At 45.3% G+C, this 14,039-nt stretch overlaps 1 protein-coding gene across 1 annotated transcript in view; it reads right to left on the bottom strand.

The window, feature by feature from the left end:
• LOC122817312 (zinc finger BED domain-containing protein 5-like) overlaps positions 1-14,039 on the bottom strand; it is a 1,006,885-nt gene that overhangs the window by 706,271 nt on the left and 286,575 nt on the right. The window lies entirely within an intron of this gene.

The following is a 14,039-nucleotide window of genomic DNA, read 5'->3' as shown; positions in this document are numbered from 1 at the left end:
CCAAAATATCCTTGGGTAGGTACTCCCCTGAGGTAGGCAGTTGATGTGGCTGTTGCCCTGGTGGAGTGAGATCTAATGCTGCTAGGTACAGGTTTTCCATGGTATGTGTACCAGAAACGTATACATTGTCCTATCCATTTTGAAATAGTCTGTTTTGAAATGGCTTTTCCCTGTGCTCCTGCAGCATATGCTACCAATAATTGCTCAGATTTTCTGAAAGCTTTGGTTTTGTCCAAGTAGAAGCGTAACTGCCTGTGAATATCCAAAGAATGCAGTAGTCTCTCCCCTTTATTCTGTGGTTTAGGATAAAAAGTTGGCAGGTGAATAGTTTGATTTAGAGCCACACTGGATACCACCTTTGCCATAAAAGTAGGGTTAGTTCGTAAAGACACCCTGTCCTGGTGGAAAATGAGGAAAGGTTCCACTGCCATTAGTGCCTGTAATTCTGAAACTTTTCATGCTGATGTTATTGCCAGGAGCAGAGCAGTTTTCCGAGAGATACATTTTAATTCTGCTGTGTTGGTTGGCTCAAAAGGAGATCAAGTTAGCTTCTCCAAAACAAAGTTGAGGTCCCAAGTAGGTGCTCTACGGGGCAGTCTTATGTTTTTAGCCCCTCTGAGGTACTGTTTTAACAGAGGATTAGAGAAAATTGGTGGATCCGTGTTGTAATGGAGCAAAGATGGCAGAGGCGTGGATCTTGATGGATGAGAATGAGAGTCCTTTGTCCAGCATCTCAGTTAAGTATTGTAGTATCTGAGGAATGTTTGGGACAAGAGGGTCAAGGCTGTGAGCTTGGATCCAGGCACAGAATCTCTTCCATTTATCCGAATAGACTTTCCTGGTACTAGGCCTTCTGGCCTCCAGAATGACATCCATAACAGCTTTGGAGACAGGCACTGCTTGCTTGACTAAGGAATCTTCCATGCAGCTAGGTTTAAGGTCTTTAGCTGGCTGTGTAGTATTTGTTTGTTGTGCTGAGTCAGCAGATGTGGGATTGGAGGCAAAATCCAGGGTGGTTCTTGTGCTAAGCTCCTTTAGATTGGGTACCAGTGCTGGCGTGGCTGGTCTGGTGCAATCAGGATCATCCTTGGCTCTTCCTGCCTGGCTTTTATGAGTACCTTTGGTAGGAGAGGTAGTGGTGGGAAAGCGTATAATTGTAGGTTCTCCCAGCTGAATGAGAGGGCATCCACTTTCCATGCTTGTGGATGGTAACTCCTTGTGCAGAATTTTTGTAGCTGGCAGTTTTCTTGGGGATGCAAACAGATCTATGTCCGGGCTCCACCATTTTTGTGTTATCATTCGGAATATTTGTGGATTCAACTCCCATTCGTGGGGATCCATGATGTTTCTGCTTAAGTCGTCTGCCAGTGCGTTTTTCTCTCCTGGCAGGAACTGCGCTTGCAGATGAACTTGAAGGTTTATAGCTGTGTTCCATAAGGTCATAGCTTGTCTGCTAGGGGGTAGGAGTGTGTGCCCCCTTGCTTGTTTATGTACCACATACTGTGGTGTTGTCTTGTCTTTAGTAGTAGTTGTCCTGGATGCAGCAGGTCCTTGAAAGCTATAAACGCATTTTGTACAGCTAGCATCTCTTTTTGATTGATGTGAGGATGCCTTTGTTCTGTGGGCCACGTGCCCTGAATACATTTGCCTGACATGTGTGCTCCCCAGGTGTAATCCGATGCATCTGTTGTCAGTGGTTGCCTGCCTCTGGGTTGTGTAAAAGGCTGTCCCTTGTTGAGGTGACAAGCTTGAGCCCACCATTGAAACTCCTGTTGAAGACAAGGGATTAGTGGTATAACTGTTTCCAAACTTTGACAGTGTTGAGACCATACATTCTTTAGGTACCATTGAAGTTTCCTCATATGCAGTCTGGCATATGGAATTAGTAGTATGCAGGATGCCATGTAACCCAAGGCCTGCAGAATTCTTCTTGCAGGGAGCTGGGTCTTTGTTGCCATCAATTGAAAGTATTGAGTCAGTTGTCCTTGTTTGTCTGGTGTGAGAAGCCATCTGGGCCGTTGTGTTCAAGCTGGCACCCAGGAATATAATTTCTTGTGAGGGCACTAGTTTTGATTTCTTTTTGTTTACTGTGTACCCCAGGCAAAGTAACCATAAATGTAGATGTCCGAGAGGGAATGCATCTGGGTCCCTTACAAATGGGTTGTCCTGTCATCAGGCAGGTCTTCGATCGGCCATTCCAAAGTCTGGTCTGGGCTGCTGGCGCGGCGCACTTAACGACATCATTGGCAGTTTTTTCGGGTCATAAAGGCGTCAGCATTCAATTCTCTCCTCAGTGTTTCTTGCCCCAGATGCCAGGAGCCCTCTTGGTAGGCTAAATTTGATAAATGCCAGTTTTTCCAAATAGTAGAGAGCAAAACACACAAAATAAACATGAGGTAAGCTATAATGTCCTTGGTAGCCACTCTCATAAGAAAGCTGTGGTAGTGGCTGGCCCCTGTGTGGAAGGGCTGATGTTTCTCTCTGTTACTACTACCATGGAAAGAAAACCCAAAGTCTAATGCAATTCCTATCCGTCTGTTTAGAAATTGGTTCTCTTCTTTTCTGTTGCATATGCTACCCAGAGCTGGTCATCGCTTTTGTCCTGTCCAGGTAGTAGCGTGATTGCCTAAGAGCTTTTCTCCCTGTTCTGTGGATTGGGGTAGAAATGTGGAAGGTGGATAGCCTGATTTAAAGAGACTCTACTATCTTGATGGAAGATCAGGAAGGGTTGTACTGCCATTAATGCTTGTAGTTCAGAGACCCTTCTTGCTGAAGTTATTGCCAGCAGAAGGCAGTCTTCCAGGATAAGTATTGTAAGTCTGCTGTAGCTGCTGGCTCTCGAAGGGGCAGAGTCAGTTTTTCTAGCACAAAGTTCAAGTCCCATGCTGGCAATGGAGGTTTCCTGGGAGGATTTACATTTTAATTCCCTCAGAAACTGTCTGAGCAGAGGATGCGAGAAGACACAGGATGTTGACTATGTTCACCAGTGTCACATCCAGATGAGATATCTTTTCCATTTTGCTGCATAATTCTTTCTTGTTGAAGGTCTACGAGCCTTCAGGATTATGTCCGATGCAGAATGTTGTAGTTGTTCTGTGTCAGCAGTAATGGTACCAATGTTGTCTTGGCCAGTCTGGGGCTATCAGAATGATCCTGACGCTCTCCTCGGACGTTCCTCTTTGATCTTGAGAAGCACCTTGTGCATCAAAGGAAGTGGTGGGAATGCTGTATGCTGTCAGGCTTTTCCAACTGAAAGATAGGAGTCCACCTTCCAAGCAAGTGGGTGGTGATTGTATGGGGATGCAAACAAGTCTATTTGTGGTAATCCCCATTTTCTTGTGATGTCTTTGAAGATGTCGGATGCAGCATCCATTCGTTGGCATCTGTTTGTAGTTCTTAATATGTCTGCTAGAATGTTTTCCTTCCCTGGTACATAAATTGCCTGTAACTGAAGGTTGTAAACTCAGAGCCACATCCTGTTTGTTGATGTACCACATAACTGTGGTGTTGTCTGTCCTTATAAACAGCTGGCCTTCGTGAGAAGATGTCTGAATGCCTGGATTGCCAATTTTAGGTTTATATGCAGATGCAGTTGGTCTGGAGTCCATAGGCCTTGAATGCACTTGTCCATCATGTGTGCCCCCAACCGGAGTCTGAGGCATCTGTCGTGATAGTTTGTCTTGGATGACTTTTGCTGAAGGGCAGTCCTGTGTTTGATTGACAGGCCTGAGCCCACCATAAGAACTCTTGCTTCAGGCATGGGATCATTGGAATTTTGGTTTCCAGGTTGTGCTTGTGCTGAGACCACAAATTTAGGTACCACTGTAGCTTAGGGACCAGAATTATGCAGGATGCCATGAAGCCCTGAGCTTTGCAACACTTTTCTTGCAGTTAGGTGGCTCTGTTTTGTTAATGCCAAGAAGTAGAGAGGAAGTTGTTCTTTCTTTTCTGCAGTTAGAAAAGCCATTTGTTTTGATGTGTAAGGTTATTATTTGGGATGGAATTCGCCTTGACTTTTTGTATTGACTGTGTATCCCAGGGCTTGTAGCAGATAGATGACTCTTTGTAAGTCTTCTGTTAATTTGTTTTGATTTGAATTCCCTGAAGTCGGCAAATGAATTACTGATGCCAGGCATTTGGCAATGCTGAGAATTGATAATGCTCTTATCCTGCAAGAAATCTGAGGTATCTTCTGCAAATTGGTCTTATGGGGATCGCAGGTATGCCTCCTTGAGATCTAGAGTTACCAGCCAAGACGTCAGCATTTTGAATTTTGGAACAATGAGGAATGTGTTTAGAGCGGACAGATCTAGAATAGGCCTCCATTTGTTTTCTTGGTACCAAGAAGAGCCTGGAGTAAAATCCTTCCCTTGCTCCATAGATGGTACCTTTCCACAGCTCTCATTCTTAATAATTGAGATATTTGTTTTAGAGCTTCTGCCCTTTGAGTAGGTGGTGTTCGCATTCCTCTCTTTCTGGTAGAGTATGGAAGTGGAACCTGTAACCTTGGTCTATAGTTTGCAAAATCCATTTTCTTGTAATGCAGTGCCAGTTTCTTGAAAATAAGGTTAGCGTCACTGTGATTGAGTTGTTGTAGTGGTGGTGGCTGTGTCCGTGCCTCCTGGTTGTTACCCTGCCACTGGCGACCCCTGTAGGCACCTCTGGATTGGTTTCTGCCTCTACTGCCTCTTTGTGCCTTAGAGGACTCCGAAAGGACCAAATTCTTTGGAGGCAATTCCTGCTAAACCTTGGAGGTTGAACTTGTAAGAAATCTTTTACTGTTTGCACAGATTTTGCTTTCTCTTCCATCTTTTCAGAACCTGCTGTGGGGCACCAAATAAATTGACCTTGTCCATAGGTGCATCAAAAGCTTAGATTTGATATGGTCTGGTAATGCCTGTTCTTTCAACCATGCATGCCTCCTGATAACTGTGCCCGTCATGGCTGATCTAAAGGAAGCCTCCAGTGCATCATAGCCACATTTTAAAGAATGGTTACTAACCTGCTGAATGTTATGTAACATTTCTTGAACATACTTTTATCTAAAGATTCTTCAGAGGACAGCTTTTAGTCAACTGGTCAAGCATAAACTCTTGATATTGAATCATATGAAATTGGCAGTTCAAAGCTCTAGCTGACAAAGTAGCAGAGGTGTCCCATCTCTCTAGGACCTGGAATCCCTTTCAGAGGGAAGGGGTTTTAGAAGTAGCTGCTACAGCTTTAGGGCCCTGGGAGATAGTCTCTGGATCTGCAAAGGGCCTTATATAAGTGGTGATGAGTGTCCGGGACCCTGTAGTACCTATCTGGTTTAAGTATCAGAAGAAGTGCAAGCATCATTAAATGCATCATCAACAACAGACAGAACTGGAGGAATAGCTAAAGGCCTATGCTGTGGTAAGTGTAGAAAGGTCCTAAGCCTTTTCTTGAGTCTGAGAAATCTTGACCCTGCCACTGGAATTGTTCCCCATAGCATGCAAGGTTTCCCCAAGGAAAATTCTCAGGAGGAGAGGCTGAAGGGATGGACTCCTCAGCATCGGAGTCTTCGTAAGGAGAATAAGAAGCCTCAGGAGGATCTGAGTGTTCTGAATCATCAGAAGAATCATCTGTGGCTACTGGCTCAGGGGCTCTGCTGCTGGCCCTCTTTCTGGAGGAGGAGGAGAGGCCCTGTCTGGAGGAGGCTGGGATCCACGGATTAAAGTGATGAGATCCTGTGTCAAAGAAAGCATATGGCTGGTGCTGGGCCTGTGAGAGGGGCTTGCAGGCACTGGTTTGGAAGTTTTGGCTGCTTAGCCCCGGGCAAGGCCTTAAATAGACATAGAGAGGAGGCCTAGCAGCTCCACATGCAGGAGTAGAAATATTAGAGGATGGTGTCTGATAAATCCTGTGAAATCGCAACAGAAGGCTGGATTTCAGAAGCCGTTTTACCAGAATAGAAGAGGCCTCGGTAGAAGGAGTTATCGGGTCGAGAAAGAAAACCTTTGCTCGGTTTCGGCCGAGAACCGACTACTACTGGATTGCTTGGCCGTGGTTTCAGCGAAACGCTGACACCCTGAGTGTCGGTCCTTTTGCTTGCGTTTTAGTTATTTGTGAGTCGGAGGGAGATCATAATGTATAATAACTTTGTTTTTTAGTTATTTATTGCGTATCCGGGATCCACACAGCAAAAAGCAAAAATCGAGAAAATCTGTTCAGCAAAGTCCGAGCGACGCCAGCGCCCACCGGTTAAAAAAAGGCACAGGCTAGACAAGCTGCTACGCCGTGGTCTGGGCCTAAACAATGTATGCAATAGGAGTGGAAATCCTTATGAGGTATTTGTTTCCCACAAGATAAACAGTTATTAACTTTCTCTGACATCGCTTGAGGTAGAAAAGAGTCCCCAACGGGTACTACTTTATAGAAGTCTTCAAGTAGTATTCGGGTAGTAATCTCTGGATCTGACCGACCGCACTTTGCGAGCAAGCTTCTGCCCGGGCCCGGCAAGAAAGACTGAGGAAAATGGTCGGCTGATGCCTTTATACCCGAAAACTGCGCAATGATGTCGGGTGAAAGTCGACACCAGCTGAAGCCAGACCCAGACTTTGCTGCCTGATGACAGGTGAAGGACATCTTAACTTTTTTACAAATGCCAGATGCTTTAGAAGAATGTCCTTGCTCTCTGCTTGAATCAGGCAGTCATCCAGGTACGGATAAATTTGAATTCCTTTCTGTCTGCAAAATGTAATTACTGGTGCCAGGCACTTTGTGAAGTCCCTGGGCGCAGTAGATAAGCCAAAGGGCAGTGCAGAGAATTGGTAGTGCACTGAACCAGCTATGAATCTGAGGTATCTTTCTGCAGTTTTGTCTGATAGGGACATGCAGGTATTCCTCTTTGAGGTCCAAAGTCACGAGCCAAAATTTCTTGCCCAGCATGGGAAGAAGCTGCTGTAATGTCAACATTTTGAATTTCGGAACATCCAGGTAAGTGTTTAGAGATGAAAGATCCAGAATGGGCCTCCAGGCTTTGTCCTTTCTGGGTACCAGAAAGAGTCTTGAGTAAAATCATTGTCCTTGCTCCTGTGATGTTACCTTTTGAATAGCTCTCATATCCACGAGTGCTGCAATTTCTTTTTGAGCCTCTGCCCATTGATTTGGTGGCAGATTTGGCATTCCTTTTAACCTTGGCAGAGTGTGAAAGTGGAACCTGTTATCTTGAAATACAGGGTTGAGAACCCATTAAGATCCCAGGCCGGGGTGGGAGCTCTCCTAGGGGAACTTAAATTGTTAGCTCCTCTCAGGAACTGTTTGATGAGAGGGTGAGAAAAGAGAGGTGGCTCAGTATTATAATGAGCTGAGATTGCAGAGACATGAATCATAATGGATGAGGACGACAGGCCTCTGTGGAGCAGGTCTGTTAGGTAATCACAGATATGAGGTAAGGTGGGCACAGCTGTGTCCTTTCCTTAAGACCGACTCCAAGAACAATATCTTTTCCACTTTTCAGCATAGGATTTCCTAGTACTAGGCCTTCTGACTTCAAGGATGACGTCCAGCACCTGTTTGCTTAGGGATGCTGGTGGTGTATTCAGGGGATAAGCCAGGCTGCAAGGTTTACGGTTGGAGCTGTGGATGCAAAATCTGTCCCTCCTGCTGAAACAGCAGGAAAGGTGTCTGATGTAGCTGCCAGGGTGGCACTGTTGTCAGACTGTGTAGGAGTGGGTACCAGTGTTAGCGTGGCCAGTCTGGTGCAATAAGGATTGCCATTCGCCTATCCTGTTTGATCTTGAGTAGTACTTCTGAGAGGAGGGGCATAGGAGGGAAGGCATAAATTCAGAGGTTTTCCCATGTGAAGGATAGGGCATCCACCTTCCAGGCTCTGGTGTGAGGGTTCCTGGTGCAATATTTGCTCAATTGGTGGTTTTGGGGGGAGGCAAAAAGGTCCACCTCCGGTGCTCCCCACCTCTGGGTTAGAAGTTTGAATGAGTTGGGTTCCAATTTCCACTTGTGAGGGACCAGTACATTTCTGCTTAAGTCGTCTGCCAGTGAATTTTGCTTGCCTGGCAGGAATTGAGCTTGTAGGTGCACTTGGATGCTCAAGGCTGTGTTCCACAAAGCCATGGCTAACCTGCAGAGTGGCTAAGAATGCGTTCCGCCCTGCTTGTTCATGTACCACATAAATGTGGTGTTATCTGTCTTTATCAGGAGCTGTCCTGGAAGGATAAGGTATTTGAAGGCTATCAGAGAATTCTGTACAGCTAGCATCTCTTTTTCACTGATATGCAGGGGAATTTGTTCTGGCCTCCATTTGCCTTGCATGCATTTGCCTACCATGGGAGCCCCCCCATGTACAGTCTGATGGTTCTGTTGTCAGGGTTTGTGCACGGAGGGATTGAGTGAAAGAAGTCCCTTGTGGTTGCATGCTTCGGCCAACCAAAGGAACTCAGCCCTTAGACGAGGTACAATAGGAATCACTGTTTCCAGGTCCTGAGAATGCTGACACCATAGACTTAAGTACCATTGAAGTTACCTCATATGCAGTCTTGCATATGGAATTAGCAGAATGCATGAAGCCATAAACCCAAGGGCGTGCAGAATTTTCCTTGCAGATAGCTGGGTTTTGGTGGCCATTAGTTTGAAACAGTCAAATGGACCTGCTTTTCTGGAGTGAGGAATGCCATCTGGGAAGTTGTGTTCAAGCTTGCTCCCAGGAATAGAATTTGTTTGCTGGGCACCAGTTGTAATTTCTTTTTGTTGATGGTGAATCCCAGTGAAGTTAAGTGTTTTTACAAATGCCAGGTGCTGAAGTAGCAATTCCTGACTGGCCGCCTGAATCAAGCAGTCATCCAAGTATGGGAAGATTTGAATATTTCTCTGCCTGCAGTATGCAATGGCTGGAGCTAGGCATTTTGTGAATACTCTGGCCACAGTAGATAAGCCAAAGAGAAGAGCAGAGAACTGGTAGTGCATAGAGCCTGCCCTGAAATGTAGATATTTCCTGCAAGACTCCCTTATGGGGATGTGCAGATAAGCTTATTTTAAGTCTAGGGTGACTAACCAGGCATACTTGGCTAGCATAGGAAGAAGCTGTTGCAGTGTAAACATTTTGAATTTCGGGATCACCAGAAAGGTGTTGAGAATTGATAGATCCAGGGTAGGGCACAAAAGCTCTCTTTTCTGGGCACCAGGAACAGTCTGGAGTAGAAATCCTGTCCCCTTTGTTCTACTGGAACAGGTTAAGTAGCCCTGATATGGAGAAGGGAAAGTACTTGCTTTTGAGCCTCTGCCAACTGGTTTGGAGGAAGGCCTGGCAACCAGCTTGGGGATGGCAGTGAGTGGAAGTAGAATCTGTATCCCTGGGATACAATGTTTAGAACCCATCGGTCCTCAGCAATGGACATCCAGTTTTTTGCATGTAGGGCGAGTTTTCCTCCTAGGGGCGCAAGTACTTGGGCATGGCTGGGAAGGATAACTGGAAAGTCATTGTGAACTTTTTCCATATGGGGGTGGCTTACCACTCCTTGGTTTAGAGGTGGAAACACTCCATTGTTTAGATCTCTGCATACCCTGAGACTGTAGTCTTGGTGGTCTGTTTTCCCTGAGTTTGGACGGAAAAGGCCTGAGAGGGACTGGAAAGGACCACTTTTTTGAAGGCCAATGCCTACTGAATCTAGGTAGCTACACCTGCAAGAAATCTTTTGACAGTTTGCATAGATTTAGCATTTTCTTCCAACTTTTTAAGAACAACATCTGCTTTTGTGCCAAACAAACGCTCCTGATTTAATGGAGCATCTAGTAATTTTGCTTTGACATGGTCAGGAAAGACTTGTTCCTTTAGCCAATCATGCCTTCTCTGTACAGACCCAGTGACAGCAGCCCTGCAAGATGCTTCTAAGGCATTAAACCCACACTGCAAAGTATGTTGGCTTGCAGAATGCATTAACTCTTGTAAATCTTTATTTTCTGCACAATCTGGAAGTATCACCATTTTTTATTTAATTAGTTCCATAATATGTTGCTGGTACTTCAACATGTGAAACTGGCAATTCAAAGCCCTGTTGGCAAGAGTTGCAGAGGTATATACCTTCTTATCCCATCTGTCTAAAGCTCTAAAATCCATGTCTGAAGGGGTAGGGTTTTTAGCTAGAGTAGCCTTAATGCCTTTAGATCCCTGGGAAATGGTCTCTGGATCCGCAGTAGGATTCTTAGAGAAATTTGTGAGAGTCGGGTACCCTGCAGTACCGGTCAGGTTTTCTAAAAGTTGGTGGTAAGGTGTCAGGAATAAGACTTGACTCCAAGAAGACATCTACAATACACAGGACAGGGGGTATAGTTAGAGGCCTGTGCTGAGGCAAATCTAAAAATTCCCAGAGTCTCTTTTTGGACTGAGGATAGTCTTGGCATTCCCAGCGGAAATGTTCTCAAGGTATGCAAGGTTTCACCAAAAGAAAAATCCTCTGGAGGGGAGGCAGGGGGAATGGATTCCTCTGCATCTGAATCCACATAGGTAGATACAGGTCTGTCCTAGTAATCAGAAGGGTCAGAGTGATCAGACTCCTGGTCTGTAGAATCAGAAGGAAATTCAATTTGTCATCTTTCAGCAGGGGAAGGCTGGCTTCTTCTAATTAGAATAATAAGGTCTTCAGTCATTCTAAGCATTTGTTTTTGTGGCATGGAAGCATGAGCATGTGCTTTGGATGTCGGTTTTCTAGGCATATGCAAACTCTGGGCCTGAAAAACTCAGTAGTTTTAGTTGAAAATGAAGTTGTCGGTTGAATATGAATATCGGTAGGTTGGACTACACCCTCAGAAGCCAGTGCCTGCACAGCGGCTCCGAACACACCTAAGATAGAGACATCCACAGGTTCTATAGTCGAAGAAGCATCTCGTGGCATACCGGACTCCGAATGGTTCTCAGCAGAGGCCTGTGAATCTGTAGAAGTGGGCATCAGGGGCTGCAAAGGCGCCTCACTGAGTACCGGCGGACTGGCGACTAGCTTAACGGAAGTGTCGTTGGCAGCTTTTGACCTATGTGGTCTGTCTCTGTCTTTGTGCTTTTTCGTAAGATCGGTAGTCGAATGGCTTACCAAAGCCATTTTGGAATACGGAGAACGACAGCGAAAGAATTTAGCTACAAAAATAGCCTGACGACGAATGGTTCGGGCATTAAAGTCACAAAACCGGCAGCAAGGGACGTCATGGTCTGGGCCTAAACAGGTGATGCAGTAAGATTAAAAATCTCTATGAGGTATTTGCTTTCCACAGGCAAGGCAACTGTTAATTTTTTATTACATCAGTTAGAGAAAGATAAAAGAATCCCCAACAGGGTACTTAAGCTGTAGAAGACTTCAGGTCTGAAACTCGAAAAATGAAAATTTCAGGTAACAGCCGAATAGCACTTGCGAACTCCTTCTGCTTCGGGCTCCTTCTCGGCAACAAAAGACTGATGTAATGGCGTCAGCAGCATGTTTTATGCCCTTGACATCATGGAAAAGGCGAAAGCATCCAAAGCAGAAATCCCAAGACTCTGGTATTCGGGCCTGTAGGCAGATAACCCAAGTGTGATGACTGCAACAGTGAAACATGAACAACATCTGCCTATCTAGACCTCTTCGAATCTATCAAGATTCAACCCTTTACCGTGAAACTCGGTGACTAACTACCCAAACATAGACTGGAAAAAATGCTCATGCCAGCACACAAATGCCCAGAGGTTCCTCGATTTTGTCAATGCAAATGCTTTGCATTGGCTAGTTGATACCCCCACAAGAGGTGATAATATCTTGGACTTGGTATTGACCAACATGAGTAACCACTTCAGCATCCCTCCAGTATCATCCTCCCTTGCATGATCTGACCATAAAGCAATCATGTTCAAAGTCACCATCTCCCCTGAACCCCCTCTAGCTAGGGTCAAACAAAAACACTTCTCCAGAGCTGATTAGAGCCTCCTGAGGGATTCTATAAACAGCTTCACAGCCCCCTCCCCCTCTCTAGGAACTGTCACCACTATCCAAAACTAAACCCAGTTGTTATGACTGCAGATGCATCCATGAAGGACATCAGGAATACCTAACAGGACTAAACCATCCTCCGCAAGGAACAGTAAACCTGTCTGGTAGACATCTGCAACAAACTCTAACAAAAGAAAAATACTGCTGTCCAGGACCAAGAAGGAGCAGGAGCCCAACTGGAAGCAATCTCTCCTTAGCCTAAAAACAAGCAAATAGAGAGCACTACTGAAATCCTCCAAAAAACAAACCATGTCCATATTGGCCAAATCTACTAGAGACAATCATAAGGCCTTCTTCACATGCGTCCGTAATCTCAAAGGTAGCATCCAGATCTGTTCAAAACTGGTGGTCAAAGACATCACATATACAAATGTCGTAGATATAGCAAACTTGCTGGCTGACAGATTCAGTGAAAATCTCACCCCTCTGTCTCCCCATTAGTAAATCAGGAAATTCCCAGTACCTGCCCCCCTTCTCCTTATATCTAGGGATCAGGTCATCATTGCTCTCTCAAAGACATAAAATACAGCCTCAATGGGACCCGATAACATCCCAGGCTGCATCCTACTACATGAACTCAGGCAGGAACTTGCAGCACTATTAGGCATCCTATTCAACCAAAGCCTGAGTACCGGTTTTATCCCAGCTGACTGAAGAACAGTCACGGTTCATCCCTTTACACAAAGGTGGAGTGTCAACAGATCCGGGAATTTATAGAACCACCAGCTTAACTAGCCTGATCTGCAAGGCCATGGAATGGATTACCATGGACCTCATTAACAAGGACAATGGCAACTTCCAAACACTCGATCCCACACAGTCTGGCTTCGTCAAGGGGAGGTCATGTCTGTTAAATTTGGTTCACTTTTTTGAGACAGTCACCAAAGCCATAAACGAGGGGAAGGCAGTGCACATCGCGTACCTTGACCTGGCCAAAGCCTTCGACACTATTCCCCATTTGGGCATAATAGATAAACTCTCTCAATTAGGCATTAATCCAAAGGTTACAAGATGGGTAAGCCAACTGGCTCACTGATAGCCAACCTAATCAAAATATGGGAAGCCACCTCAAGCAGTAGACCCATATTGAGCGGCATACTCCAGGGTTCGGTCTTGGGGCCTCTGTTATTTCGGATATACTTTTCTAAGGTGTATGCAAAAACCAGTGGGGTATGGCTGACCAAGTTTGCAGATGACTGCAAGCCGGGCGCAGTCATCAGTTCCCCTAGTGACGTGGACATCCTCCAAGAGGGTCTCACCCAAACAAATGACTGGTGCCAGAAACATGGCCTCAAGCTGAATATAAAAAAAAAGAATCATCATCCCCTTCGGGGAGAATGATGTCGCCACAAATTATCACATTAATAACGTCCTAAGCATGCAGTCAGTTGTGAGGAATTTGGGCACCCAGATTGATAGCGACCTGAACTTTGACCACCATGTTGCTTCCATTGCACAGAAAGGGTTCAGGCACCTGGGGCGGACAGCCACACTGAGACAACTGGAGGTGGACAGATGGATGGGGGTATGGAAGTTTGCGTGACAAAACAATGCAGAGACAATTCCCTGTGGAAAGAAAAAGAACCCCCCTACCCTAACCACAGGTGTGAAACAAAAAAAAAACGACACTACACACTACACCAACACGTGTGCAATGAAACACTGTAACACAAACTAACAGAATAGGATGGATGCCAAGTGGGCATCAAGAGTGTACACTGATTAAACATAAATGGGCAAAGGGCAAAAAAATGCAAAAAATGTAATGTAAAGTAATGTTGGCTTGGTGCATACTAAACCATGATATAATCATAATCGTATAGAAATGTGCCACAGCACACAGGTTTCAGTGTACCACTTTGCCCACTGCCCACTCTCCCTATATTTCTGGCACATGTTGTTACAGTGTTAGTACGTTTGTTGCTCACGTGTGTAGTGTGTAGATCATATGGGGTTTTTTTTGTCTCACACCTGTGGGTTAGGGGGGTCTTTTTCTTTTTCTTTCACAGGGAATTGTCTGCAGGCATTTGTCACTTCAGCTCTCCATCTTTG

The sequence above is a fragment of the Protopterus annectens genome, chromosome 12.part0 (assembly GCF_019279795.1).
Source record: "Protopterus annectens isolate FY-2018-M chromosome 12.part0, PAN1.0, whole genome shotgun sequence".
Taxonomy (NCBI): domain Eukaryota; kingdom Metazoa; phylum Chordata; order Ceratodontiformes; family Protopteridae; genus Protopterus; species Protopterus annectens.
This window is presented reverse-complemented; position numbering and strand designations above follow the sequence as displayed.